We start from the raw sequence: 12,752 nt of genomic DNA, 5'->3' as shown, positions 1-12,752 counted from the left end.
CTGGTCACCTTTTATGACCAGGTAACCTGCCTAGTGGATGCAGGGAACGCTGTAGGTGCTGTTTATTTGGATTTCAGCAAGGCCTTTGACACTGTCTCCCACAGCATACTCCTAGACAAGCTGGCAGGCCATGGCTTGGACAGGAACACTCTGCTGAGTTAGAAACTAGCTGCATGGCCGGGCCCAGAGAGTGGTGGTGAATGGTGCTGCATCCAGCTGGTGGCCAGTCACGAGTGGTGTCCCTCAGGGGTCTGTGCTGGGGCCAGTTCTGTTTAATACTTTTATTGATGACATGGATGAGGGTTTAGAGTCTTTCATTAGCAAATTTGCAGATGACACTAAACTGGGAACGTGTGTTGATCTGTTAGAGGGACAGAGGGCTTTGCAGAGGGACTTTGAACAGTTGGATGGATGGGCAGAATCTAATGGGATGAAGTTCAGTAAGTCCATGTGCTGAGTCCTGCACTTTGGCCACAATAACCCCCCTACAATGTTCCAAGCTGGGGACGGTGTGGCTGGACAGTGCTCAGGTGGAAAGGGACCTGGGGGTGCTGGTGACAGTCGGCTGAACACAAGCCAGCAGTGTGCCCAGGTGGCCAAGAAGGCCAATGGCATCCTGGCCAGTATCAGGAATGATGTGGCCAGCAGGAACAGGGAGGTCATTCTTCCCCTGTACTCAGCACCGGTGAGGCCTCACCCGGAGTATCGCGTCCAGTTCTGGGCCCCTCAGTTTAGGAGGAACGTTGAGATGCTTGAGCGAGTCCAAAGGAGAGCAACGAGGCTGGTGAGGGGCTTGGAGCACAAGCCATATGAAGAGCAACTGAGGGAGCTGGGGTTGTTCAGCCTGGAGAAAAGGAGACTCAGAAGTGACCTTATCACTCTCTTCCTGAAGGGTGGCTGTGGTGAGCTGCGGGTTGGTCTCTTTCTCCGGGCAACAACAGACAGAACAAGAGGACACAGTCTCAAGTTGCGCCAAGGGAGATACAGGCTAGAATTAAGGAGGAAGTTTTTTACAGAAAGAGTGGTCAAATACTGGAATCATCTACCCAGGGAGGTGGTGGAGTCACCATCCCTCGATGCGTTTAAAAAGACTGGATGTGGCACTTGGTGCACTGATCTAGTTGAGGTATTAGAACATGGGATGGACTCGATGATCTTAAAGGTCTCTTCCAGCCTAGAAATTCCGTGATTCTGTGATTCTGTTCTATTAGACTGATTAATTCCGTGGTACGGGGTATGCAGATAGCAATAGTACCCATGGACCCAGAGTTGGCTTCTGGAAACAACACATCCAAGATCATGAGCTTGGGAGAGGGAAAGGGTGCAAGCAACGCTGCCGAATTCTTGGCAAATTTTGAAAAACAGGTCAAAACTAGTTTGAACAATAATACTGGTTATCAGGGAATCCCACAAGGAGAACATGGAATAAGGATCTAATAAAGTTTTTCTCTTTGTAGGAGACACTTAAAGGTGGAGGGTAGAAGTAGAGAATCAAAGAATGTATTTTATAAAGATTGTGAAATCCAAATGTGTCTCTGCCCACACACAGCCTTAGAGAGGATGCCTATTCAGATTCTAAGGATTCCCAGACAGGGCTAAGATAACGATTAACACTTTAGCGTAAAAATACACACTTCCGGGAGATTATCACTGGTATCTGGAGTCCTCGGAAACTGCCTAAGAGCAATCATTGTCCTGCAGATAACATCAATCAAGATAGCCACGCCAAGAACATACATGTGAATACATTACTTCCCCAAACGCAATCAACGCTGGCGATCAACCAGGACACAGCCTTTATCCAGCTCTGCACAGTGAAAGACCTAAACTATGAATGTGAAGAGCTGCAAAAGAAATTAGGACTCCTTCGCCTTGGGAAAATAAACTGTGTAAAATCTCATTGCTGGAAGTGACTCTCATGAACGGGGGGGGTGGATCTGATGTGATAGAGGTCGGATCCAGAGGTTTACCCAGCACCGATCCCGGGCTCAACGCTGTCTCTTTGGCTGTGATGGTTTTGAGGATCGTATTTTGGGCACATGAAGATAAAATATTTTTGCATTTTTGATAATCTGGCTTTCAATTGATCATTTATAGCAGGGCTGATCCCCTTGGTCCCTGCTCCCTCCTGGCAATGGCAAGAGCTGGCTGGGATGGCCCTTGCGGGGGGCTCTCCTCGGCTCATCGCAGCTCCAGCTTCTGACCGTGGCTCTATTCTTCTCTCTTGCAGCCCTGGAATGCCTGAGGGAGGACACCAGCAGTGCCGTGTCATAGCTGGCATTTGGAACACTGCATGTCCTCCGGCCAATAACATGTGGGCAGTATTCCATCTTCCAGAGGCTGCAAGATCAGCTGCGCAGGGAATGGGAGACTCGGCCTTGTCTGTCGGGGCTTTGCTGGCTGCTCTGCAGGAGATCTTCAGAGAGCTGATCTGAGAGGCGCTCTTTGCTGGGACCACATGAGTAAGGGGGAGTTTTCCTTTTCTTTAAAATTTTTCTTTTCTTCTTTTCCATTTTTTATCTCTATTATAAATAAATAAATTTTAGAATGTGTTATGATACACAGACTGCCAGGAGCACTCTTTTGCTACCCGGGGTCTGCAGGGCAAGAGGCAGGAAAGGGTGAAAAAGGAACATTGTGCACAGCAGCACAGCAGGCTGAGGGGTGGTGAGGCCCTGAAGGGGGAGAAGGGTGCTTGTGCTCAGGCAGCTGCCCAGGCGTGCAGTGTTGCAAGGAAAATGGCCAGAAGCCCCTTGGCCTTTGGTGGTTCTGCTGAAGCCTTTGTGCTGGTGACAGAGTGGGTAGGCAGGGGCCAGGGCCGCAGGGATCCCTGCCAGAGCGGTGCCTGGAGATGGCCACAAGCCCTGTGCCAGGCAGGAAGTGCCATCCGTGTCCTCCTGCCCGTGTGCTGCTGGCTGCCTTGCTGAGGGCTCCCAGGTGCCTCTGGATGGGGCTGCTCTGGAGCTGCTGTGGGGCTGCGGCGCTGCTGCCGGGCAGCTTGGCCGGGTTGGGGGAGACCGTGAGGGGACAGGGCCAGGAAGGGACAAGGGGCTGGGAAACCCTGACACGACATGGCAGTGGGAAGGCACGTGGGGGATGTGTGAGGGAATGGGTGGCTGTAACGTTGGCTGGGGGGGAGTGGGTTGGAGAAGGACAGAGCACTGGCCCCGATGTCCACATGGCAAACAGAGAGCGTTTATTCTCAAGCTCTTCCTTCTAAAGGGCCTTTGAAAAACCCAGTCTGGATATTTTCATTGCTCTGATCCCTATGCCTTGTTAGATTCTGGCCAGTAAAATGCTGCAGCCCTGGGAGAGATGTGACTGGGCGAGGGCCCTGGCAGCCAAACCAGGGCTGGTACATTCACACAGCATGAGCCAGCCTGCCCTGTGACACACGGCCACAGAGTACAAGGCACAGCTCTGGGTGCTGCCCAGGAACATCAGCTCTGGGAGCACTGTCTGCCCCAAGCTCCAGGGGCTGCAGTGGGAGCCTGGCTGGGCTCTGCCCTGGGGCCATCCTGCAGGGACAGCTGGGAACAGGGAGCATTTCCTTGCCACAAATAGCCAAGCCAGGGCTGCAGGGAACTGCTCCAGCCTGGACTGCGCTGTTGTGTGCTGTGCTCTGGGGCTGGGGCTCCCCGCACAGGGAACTGGACTGGTGTGCCACAGGAGACTGAGAAGCTTCAGCTTCAGCCTAACTGAGGGGGGTGCATGGGCTGGGAAGAGTGGGGAGGCTCAAGGGGATTCACAGAGCTCATCCTGCTGCAAGGATGAGGAAAAAGGAGTGGGAGCTCAGCAGTGAGGAGAGCTGAGGGCTGGAGAGTGGCTCTGAATGACACTAAAATCCCACTGGACCTCTGAGACATTGCTGCTCCTCAGCCAGTGACAGGATGAGTCCCTAAGCCTGGGGCTCAGCCTTCCTTGGGGTGAGGGGCATCAAGGAAGGCAACAGTGTGATGGAGACTGCAATGGGCTGGGAACTCACTGTGGGAAAAGAGGGAGCAGTTGGGAAGTAAAAGGCAGCTGGGAGGTAGAGAACTGTTCAAAGAAGGGCTGAGCTACAGCTTCAGCAAGCTGAAAAACGTCATTTGGGGTCATCCCAGATTCATTTCAGAAGTTATTGAACAAGTTTATTTTTTGGGGCGTGTCATGTTTTCCCTTGGAGGTGTACACTCTGCAGACTTGAGCTATGCTGTGCCAAAATGCTCAAGCAAGTCTGTGCTGCAGGTCACATGATTTCTTCTTTGGCTGGCCTGGTGCTGAGCTCCAGCAGAGCCCTGGCAGAGCCCAGAGCAGCCTCAGCACCTGCAGAGCCTGGCTGCAAGCAGAGAAAGTAGAAACCGCCTGTCAGCTGAGGGCTCCTGTGCCCTTGTCCCAGCCGCCCGTGGCGCCCAGGCCGTGCTGGCCATGCTCAGAGCGGTGCCCAGAGCTGCCCATGCCTTCTTCCTTTGGCACAGAGCAGGAGGGCAGGACATGTGCCCAGCCTGCAGCCAGCCAGGGCACATCCACCTCCTCAGCAGCTGCCCAGAGCAGGATGCTCCTGTGCTCGCTGCCAGCTCCCAAAAGCTCTGATCCCACCATGTCAAGCAGACGGGGACCCACCTCACGCCATCCCCCGCTGGAAGAAAAGCTGGTCCCAAACGATGTCCTCAGCCTTCTCCAAGGGCACAGTCCATCCACGCCACAGCTGCTCCCAAGCACTTCCTGATCAAGACTGGAGCCCACTTAGAATGATTCCCCTAGAAAAACAAATGAACAAATTATTGAAAATAGATTACAGACAAAAACAGGAAACAAGAAGAAAGGTAAAAACTCTTATCTCTGTCAGGGCCTTGAGGAAGGCCCAACCCCTGCATGCCAGGGAAAAACCCAGCCACAGGTAAGGGAAGCCCACACTTTCTCCCTTCCCCCCTGCACTGCCCCCCAAAATCAGGGTGACCCCAAAGCAAACAAGGGCAGTGGAGCAGCCCAAGCCCTTCCTTGCCTGCACAGCAAAGCAGCTGTGCACAGGTTCTGGAGCCCCACCTCTGCTCCCACCATGGGGGTTTGTTTGTGTCGGGCTGGCTGCCCCAGCCCGGGGCATGGGGGGTGCTGGGGGCTGTTGGCAGGGCCAGGAGCCCACTCCCATTTTGTACCCACTCCAGCCCATGCCCCAGCCCTGCCAAAAGCAGCTGGGCAGCCGACTGAAGGATCAGCTGCATCTGCCCCAGCAATGGGGGAACCTTTGGTTCCCAACCGGGCTGTGCAATGCCCAAATCTGGGAGCATCCCCCTGTGTGTGGACTCATCTACAAATTCCCTGTGGAGCCTGGCTTTGAAGAAGGTGCCAGAACCCAAGTCCATCATCTTCAGCTGGCCAGTGGCCAGGTCCAGGAAGAGGTTGTCATCCTTGATGTCATCCTCACTGTCCCCAGCAGCAGCAGCCCCACCTGGTACAGCTTCTGCAGGGGCTCCTTCTCCTTCCCTGGGGGCAGACCAGGCTCTCAGGGCTCTGCCCAGGGCCCCAGCTGTCAGGGAACCAGGACAAGCAAAACCAGCTTGGATGGCGGCCACCAGTGCTGGGCAGAGCAGCTCAGCTCCAGCACAAGGGCTGTGTGTTCCCATCTGATGAGCCCTGGGCAGTGACACAGGCAGGACAAAAAGTCTGGGTTCCTTTGCTCATTATCGCCAAGATGTGTGCACCTGTACATTGCCAGGGCCCTGCATCACAGTGTGCCTGTGGCTCTCTCCCTTCTTCTACGGCAGATAAATATCCTGCATCCAAGGATGACAGAACAGCTCCTCTAATGAGGGCCTTTCCAAGTCCAGCATGGATAAACACTGCCTGATCAGATCTTGGCACTCTGGCAGAGAAACCAGAAACCACTGGGCAGTTGGAGAAGGCTCCTGTTGGCTTTGTCCCACTATTCCCATGCCCAGGCCGTGCTGGATGTGCTCAAAGCTGGGCCTGAACTTTCCCATCAATTCCCTGTTTTGGAGGAGAGCAGGACATGTGCCACCTCCTCAGCAGCTGCCAGTGCAGGATGCTCACAAGCCCGCTGCTGGCTCCCAGCACTGGGATTCCCCCCGTGCCCAGAGATGAGGATCCACCTTGAGAGAGCCCTTGTGGCCGTGAGAGCTGATGGTGCCAGCTGATGTTCTGGCCCCTCCTGAAAGGGTGCTCCCCGCAGACCATCTGGTGCAGCAGGATGCCCAGGGACCAGATGGTAGCTGGCTTGCCATAGTACCGGCCAAAGTGGCTCCATTCCGGGGGGCTGTAGGACAGTGTTCCTATGGAATACAGATGGAGTTCATCAGGGGGATGCTGCTGCTCCCAGAGCCTGGCCCCAGCATCCCTGGGCATGTGGGGGCTGCCCCAGTGGCACACAGGGTGACCACTGCCCTCTCATCAGCACCTGGGACTTGTGTACAGACTTGGGGTTGGAAAAGAAGCCACTGGTGATGGAAGAGGGAAGTGGAAACCATGGCAAGGCCTGACCATGACAAGGAGGAACCCACTCAGTGCTGGGAAAAACCATGCCTTCATCCTCCCTATCTGCATTGCAGCAAAAAACATTATGAACCCAAAACAAACCAGGTGAGTGAAGCAGTCCAAGCCCTTTCTCACCTGCACACCAAACCGGCTGGGGCACATATTCTGCCCCTGCCTCTCTGCTACCCCCACCAACGGGTGTTTTTGTTGGGCTGCCTGCCCCAGCCCCAGTTCTGGGCACAGTGGTGGGCAAAGGCTGCCACCACAGCTGGAAGTTGGCTCCCCACTCAGCCCTGCTCAAAAGCACTCAGCTGAAATCTCAGTGCCATGAAGGGCAGCAAAAGGGGGAATCCCCACTGCCACATCCAGCTTGGGCTGTGAGATATTGGGCCATGAGATGCCGGGACAGGGAGCACACCCCTGCATGGGCTCACCTGCAAAGTGAGTGTAGGCTGTGTCTTGCAGGTAGATGCCACAGCCAAAGTTGATCAATTTTGCCTGGCTGGTGTCCAGGTCAAGCAGGATGTTCTCTGGTTTGATGTCCCTGTGCAGGACCCCGCAGCTGCTGCAGTGCCGCACGGCCTCCAGCACCTGGCGGAACAGCTCCTGCGCCTCCTCCTGGGGCAGGAACCGCCGTGCCCGAATGAAACGCTGCAAGTCCTGAGAGCGCTCTGGGTGCTCCAGCACCATCACAATGTTGTTGGGGATCTCAACAACAGCAGCTGGACCACACCAGGGAAGCCAGTGGACACCTTAGCCAGCAGCACTATCTACAGGGGTGCGCTGGTGCCATCGGGCTGCGGGAGGAGCACGATGCCGTCAGTGGGGCTGATGCTGTGCCGTGGCTCGGGGAGCCCTCATCCAGCCCGGGATGCTCTGCGCCCTGCGCTGGCCCCACGCCCGCTCTCCCTCGGGGTGTCCTGGCAGCTCCCACCCTGCCGGATCTCGGCTCATCCCTGGCCGGCAGCCCCGGCTGCTGGCCCCGCTCACTCACCAGCTCGCCCCAGTGCCGGACGCGGTTCCGTGGCACCCTTTTGATGGCCACCTGCAAGCCAAGAGCAGCAGCGGGGTGAGCTCGCTGCCCGCCCTGCCCAGCCCCATCCTCCCTCCGCCTCCTCCGCCTGCACTGGCCGCCGGCCACCGCTCACCGGGGTGCCCTCCGAGAGCCGCGTGGCTGCGAAGACACTGCCAAAGCCGCCGCGCCCCAGCAGCAAGCCCAGCCTGTCCTGCTGTTTCAGGCCCTGCTGTGCCTTCCCTGCGACCAGGACGCGGCGGTCAGCGCTCGGCCCGGGGCCAGCAACGGCCCCCGAGTGCCCCTCACCCGCCCCGGGCCGGCCATGCCCAGGCGTTCGCTCCCGGGAACGCGGCACGGGAGGCTCGGGGCTGGTGACCGCGCTGCCGAGCGGCGGAGCTCGGGCCGGGGAAGCCGCAGCGGAGGCGGCGGGAGCGGCCGCGCCGCATGTGTGCTCCGCGGGCCCCGGGAGGAGCCGGGGCCGGGTTCGGGGCCGGGCTCAGGCCAGGCGGAGGCAAAGGAAGGCGATGCCGCCCCAGCCCCAGGCACTGATGCCCGCCCAGCAGCGCCACCGCAGGCACGGCCAGAGCTGGCCCGAGGCGAGACCACGGCGGGGTGGCCGGGGCTGGGCACCGGGCAGCCCTGCCCGGGGTCAGGGGTGGGCCGGGGGTATGGCCCGGCCAGGCATGGGGAGAGAGACTGGGAGAGGAGGGGACACCGGGAAAGGAAGAGTGGGAGAGGGTGCGGGACTCTGGGAGAGGGAGAGGAGAAGCGTGAGGGAGTCAACAAAGGCGCTTCTTTCGGGTTTTTTTGCTGTTTTTGCTGCTTTCCCTGCCGATGCTGCTGCTGCTGCTGCTGCCGCCGCTGCAACTGAAGCTCTGGGGCCGTTTGTCCCTGTGTCTGTTTGTCCGTAGCCCGCTCGCTCCTGCGCTGAGCCCGCACTCCCTGGGGGTCGCCCCTGAGCCTGTCCAAACATGGGAACTTTGCTGTGTTCAGCCAAGACCCAGAGTCTGGACTCAAGGCAGCGGCACAGAAATCCCCTCGGTCACTGCTGTGCATTTTCCCTGCTGAGGGTCAAACACTATTGGAGCCTGTTCCCTGAACTCATAATTTTTACCTGACCCATGCACTGCATTTACCTGAACAGCACTGCTTTCCATAAAAAAAACAAACAAACAAAAAAAAACAAAAAAAAACAAAAAAAAAAAAAAACAAAAAAAAACTGTGCATATCTCATGGTATTTTAGTGTCTAAAACATGCCAAGTCATGGATCTTAGAGGTGAGATCCATTTGGAATTAATAGACTTCCTAACAAGTCCATTTTCATCCCAGATTCCGCATGAAATGGGAACCCTGAGCTTGTGGAAGTGCCTGAAAGATGCCCTGTTCCTGTGCAGGGACACTGAGGCTGAAGCAGGAGCCTGAGCTCTCTCTGGGGCAGCCTCCTCCCAGCTGGAATTTGTGCCGTGCTGGGAGAGGTGGAGGAGGGGGAGAGCGCTGGTGCTGTGTGGCAGGAGCAGGAGGTTTGGGCCGCAGGACATTCCATCTGCGCCACTGCCCCGCAATGGGCGGCCGTGCCCGAGGCTCTGGGCCTGGCCCCGCGTGCGCTGAGCTCCCGACACTGTGGGAGCTCCCCGGGCTGGGCTCAGCTTCCCGCTGGGCCTGGGCAGCAGGCTGGGCTCCAGCTGGGATCAGCAGCAGCTGGAAATACCTCTGCACATCTCCATTTGCTGCTGCTGCTTGGAAGAAGCGATGGAGAGAGTCAAGAGGTTCTGTGTTCTCTTTCTCCTGGTGGATTTTTTCATTTGATTTGACTCTCAAGAGGCAATTTCTGTGATGGCCTCTGTCAGTTGATTCTATTTCAGCAGTGGCAACAGGGCTGTGTTTGAGCACTGCAAATGTTGCCTGTGTGGCTTTAATTCTCCTTGACTTTGTGCTCAGGGATTTGTGAGCATTTCAAGATCTGCTAATCCTGATGCCTGGGACCAAAAGCCTGACTTGAGCTATTGCTGGCCACGGGCTATGTACAAATCACCAACAGGACGAGACTGCTGAGGAACGTGTATCGAGCTGTTTATTTTCCAGCATCAGTCTCATTGCATGGTTATGACAATGGGAAGATGCCAGCACCTCGTGTCCTTGGCAGCAGACAAAGAACTTAATGTTACAACTTAGTTGAAAAGTTTTTTGACCAATCACAAAAAGAAAAAGCATATTGACAGTAGTTCTATCCAACCACTGTAAGCACAGGTTCCTTTGGTTAAAACAATGGTTGCTTGTTTTGTATACAATACCTGCTTGTGAGCCTTTAAACACAATGCACAGATCTCCATTATTAAGCTTAGAACTTCCTAATATCTCTGTGGCTTAGGGATTTATTCTAGACAAGCGTTAATACACCAACCATTGTTCTATTTGTCCTTACTTTCTACTTCTAATATAACTTTTCTGCTAACAAATCTTATGGCTACCGCTTAGCTCTAATCACAGTTCTGCTGTCTCTGAGGCCCGCCTTTTGCAGGTTTCCCAAAACCCTCTGATTTTAAGGATTCCCACATTCACCATCATGAAAGTGCTCAGGGTAGAGCTGATCAAAAAAGGCAATTGCAGTTTAACAGATAAATTTCAAGTGGCAAGCAGAAGAGTGGCAAGACCAGCCGGGATCTCCAATTCACAAGGCAAAGGCAGCAGCAGCCTCCTGCTGTCAGCTCAGGGTGAGTAAAACAGTGCTGAAAACAGCGCTGGAACCCGATCCTTTCTTCCTCTGAGGGCTGGCTCGGGGCAGCACAGTCGGGCCCTGAGCAGTCAGGGCTGTGTGTGGGTGCTGGCTGCTCTGCTCCAGAATTGAGCTGGAAAAAGCCCTTGGGAGCCGAGGCAGGAGCAGGCGGGAAGGGGCCGGCACTGCTGCTGCTCCTGGCCGGGAGCCCCGGCTAGGCCGGGCCAGCGCCCCTTGCGCTGCGGCTGCTGCTGCTGCCAGAGCCGGGCGGGACTCGGGGACAGGGAACGGACACGGGGGGACAGCAAAGGCCTGGCGGCTGCAGGGATGGTGGTACTGGGGCCAGCGCCAGCACAGAGCTTCAGCCCGCAGTTAACCCCTAGGGAAATGCTGGGGAAAGGCTCCATTTCAGCCTTTCTGCACTCGTTGCTGTGAAGGGACTGAAATTAATGGAGAACAAGCAGGACCCGACCCCTTCTCCTTTGGGAGGAGCCCCAGGCCTGGGGCTGTGAGGGGCCATGAGGGGCTGTGAGGGGCTGTGATGGAATTGTGAGGGGTCCTGAGGGGCCAGGAGGAGTTTTTAGGGGCCATGAGGTTCTCTGAGGGGCCATGAAGGGCTGTTGGGGACCTTGGGGGAAGAAGGTCTCTGAGAGGCTTTGGGAGGCCAGGCACCTAATGGAAAAAAGGATCCATTATGACACTGTGGAACCAAGGAGACTGTTTTTTACAGCATAGAAACTTATGGAGTCAAAAGTCCATTGTGACTTTCTGGGGCCTCATGGAACCATGGAGACCATTATGACACTTCAGGACTCGCTGGAACCAAGGGCGGCCATTGTGACACTGCAGAGCCTCATTTAACCAAGGGCTCATTGTAGCACAGCAGGGCATCATGGAATCAAGGGGATCGTAGTGGGGCTCCATGACACCATGGGGACATTCTGACTCTGTGGAACCAAGGAAACCATTGTGACACTACAGGGCTCGTGGAACTAGGAACTCATGTAACAGTGAGGAGCCCAATGGAATCAATGGGCCATTCCGTACTTCAGGGAAACATGGAGCCAAGGTGCCCTGGTGACACTGTGGGGCCTCATGGAATCCTGGAGACCATTATGGCACTTTGAGGCCTTGTTGAATCAAGGGGCTCTGCAGGGCCTTGTGGAACCAAGGAGCTCTTTGTGACACTGCAGAGCCTCATGGCAGCAAGGAGCCAGTGTGACACAGCCACACCCTCAGGAACCAAGGGTCCACTGTGATCGTGGGTAGCCCTAAGGAACCAAGGGGCCATTGTGCCATTGCGCTGTTCCATGAAACCAAGGAAAGCATTTTGACACTGCAAGGCCTCATGGAAGCAAGGGGCCATTGTGCCACTGAACAGCGAAGGAGACCATTGTGGTATTGCTGGCCCTTATGGAAACAAAGATCTGTTGTGATACTACAGGCTCTCATGGAACCAAGTGGACATTGTGATGCTGCAGGGCCCCAGGGATCCAAGAAAACGGAAAAATTCTGATTGGCTTGGCTTGACTGGTCCAGCTGACCTTGTCATGTTGAGAGTTGCTTCTCATCTAGCCCTGGAATTCTGTGCTTTCCTTCTTGTGGAAAAGAACTCTCCTTATCCAAGGGTTCATGGCTGAAATTGGGATTTTACCTCCATATTTGATTAAGTCCAAAGATTGTCCCACATGTAACCTGCCAGAACAGATAGCTCATGATGGCTTGAGCATTTTGGGGGCCACCTTTCATCTGCCTTCAAAACACTGGGGGGCCAAGCTTTTCTTTCCATGGAAAAAGCATCTTTCAAGTCTAGGCGTCCAAAACCAAAATTGGGAATCTGCCTCCAAAATTCCCTATATCCAAGGACAGCTCTCAGACAAAAGCTGTCAGGACTGTCTAGGTTCCCTTGGCTTCCTAAGGGCCAGTACTCATCTACCTGTGAAACACTGGGGCTCTGTACTTCCCTTCCTATGGAAAAGAACTGTCTTTCTCATCCAGGTGCCCATGGACAAAACTGGGATTTGGCCTCCCAAATTCCCTCCATCCAAGGATGGAGCACCTAGACAAAGGTAGCCAAGGCAAACAGGTCTGGCTGGCCTTGGCCTCCTTAGGGCTGCCTCTAATCAGCCTTTGAAATACTGGGGCTCTGCCCTTTCCTTCCTGTAGAGAAGAACTGTCATTCTGGTCCAGGCACCCATGGCTGAAATGGAATGCCATCTCCAAAACTTCCCAAATATCCAAAGATTGCTTTCAGACAAAAGCTGCAAGAACAGACACATCTGGCTGGAAAGCCCAGATTAGGAACAAAGAGAAAGGAATTTCCCTCCCAGAGCAGGGCTGTGGCACAACACATTCACCAGAAGGAGTCTATGTTAGCCTCAGGCTTTTTGTGGGCAGGCAGAGGCAGGCAGGAGGCAGAGCTGTCAGCAAAGGAAGGGGCCAGCCAGGTGGGGCAGCCGGGGGGTGCCGACAGCCTGCAGGGACAGAGGCACAGGGCAGGGACACCGTGGGACAGCCTGGGCTGCACAGGGCACAGGGATGGGCAGCAGCTG

At 55.5% G+C, this 12,752-nt stretch overlaps 1 protein-coding gene and 1 pseudogene across 1 annotated transcript in view; both read right to left on the bottom strand.

Moving 5' to 3' along the window:
- Positions 1-12,752, bottom strand: part of LOC131095372 (zinc finger protein 850-like) — a 503,603-nt gene that overhangs the window by 67,365 nt on the left and 423,486 nt on the right. The window lies entirely within an intron of this gene.
- Positions 5,736-8,171, bottom strand: LOC131095374 (serine/threonine-protein kinase pim-1-like; annotated as a pseudogene).

This window comes from Melospiza georgiana, chromosome 34, assembly GCF_028018845.1.
Source record: "Melospiza georgiana isolate bMelGeo1 chromosome 34, bMelGeo1.pri, whole genome shotgun sequence".
Lineage (NCBI taxonomy): Eukaryota > Metazoa > Chordata > Aves > Passeriformes > Passerellidae > Melospiza > Melospiza georgiana.
Note: the sequence above shows the minus strand (reverse complement) of the source record. Positions and strands in the feature narration are given on the sequence as shown.